At 49.6% G+C, this 1,384-nt stretch overlaps 1 pseudogene; it reads left to right on the forward strand.

The window, feature by feature from the left end:
• The first annotated feature begins 395 nt into the window (after window positions 1–395).
• LOC102866754 lies at window positions 396–1,122 on the forward strand (annotated as a pseudogene).
• Window positions 1,123–1,384: the final 262 nt, after the last annotated feature.

Here is a 1,384-nt window from a genome sequence, read left to right on the forward strand (position 1 = left end):
GGGGGAGTTGCACTGCTAACCTAGTGGTGGGGCCTTTCTGGCGGTTCGAATCCATAAGTGGCAACTTCTCCACGGGGGAGAAGGATGAAAAATCTCCTGGCCAATTTACAGCCTCTGAAAACCCACTAGAGGGTCAGATAGGAGTCATTCAGACATCAGATTACTTCAAACTCTGTTTGTGTGATGAAGTCTTTTCCTACTTATTAGTCTAAAGAATAAAAAATAAATGGCTGCTTCTTCTCCGAGAAAACACCAAATGACATGTGATGCCGGTGCAGTGGGAGGGTCCAGGGGCCCCAGGACCCTGGGGTGCGAGCCTGTGGTGGTTTCCATGGAGACTTCAGTAGTGATCTGCAGAGTCAGGGCCACGGCCATGGATGGGGCATGGGAGGAATGGCAGAGTTCAAGGAGGCAAAGCCGAGGACAAGGAGTGGCTCCCCGTCACCAAAGTAGGCCATCTGGTCAAAGATATGACGAACAAATCCTTGAAGGAGATTTATCTCTTCTCACTGCCCATCAAGGAGTCTGAGATCATTGACATTTTCCTGGGAATGTCCCTCAAGGACAAGGTCTTGAAATCATGCCAGTGCAAAAGCAGACACGTGCTGGCCAGTGGACCAGGTTCAAGGCCTTTGTCACCACTGAAGAGTATAATGGCCATGTTGGCTTGGGTGTCAAGTGCTCCAAGGAGGTGGCTACTGCCATTCGTGGGGCCATCATCCTAGCCAAGTTCTCCATTGTCCCCGTGTGGCGTGGCTACTGGGGAACAAGATTGGCAAGCCTCACACTGTTTTCTACAAGGTGCCTGGGCACTGTGGCTCTGTGTTTGTTCATCTGATCCCTGCACCCTGAAGCACTGGAATCATCTCGGCCCCTGTGCCCAAGAAGCTGTTGATGATGGCTGGAATTGATGACTGTTGCACCGCACAGCTACCCTGGGCAACTTCGCCAAGGACACCTTTGATGCCATCTCCAAGACCTACAGCTATTTGACCCCAGATTTCTGGAAAGAGACGGTGTTCACTAAGTCTCCCCTCCCAGGAATTCACGGATCATCTTCTAAAGACTCACACCAGAGTCTCCGTGCAGAGGGCTCAGGCTCCAACTGTGGCCACCACATAGTGGATTTCTTTAACAAATAAAGTGAATTAAGTTCTAAAAAAAATGGATGATTTTGCAAGTTAACACAGAATCAAGCCCAAGACACTCCCAATTTGAGTGTGTGCACACTATTCAGAATTTTACACATGTGGAGCTATCGGAAACCCTCAGAGGAAAAAGTGTGTATCGGAAACTCTCAGAGCACCCACAAACAGCACACGAACCCAGAACTGCTTTGCTCATCTTTACCTGTCACTCTGGACTTGAACCTGAGCCAGAGAAG

The sequence above is a fragment of the Elephantulus edwardii genome, unplaced genomic scaffold (assembly GCF_000299155.1).
Source record: "Elephantulus edwardii isolate Elephantulus edwardi_28Jun2011 unplaced genomic scaffold, EleEdw1.0 scaffold00088, whole genome shotgun sequence".
Lineage (NCBI taxonomy): Eukaryota > Metazoa > Chordata > Mammalia > Macroscelidea > Macroscelididae > Elephantulus > Elephantulus edwardii.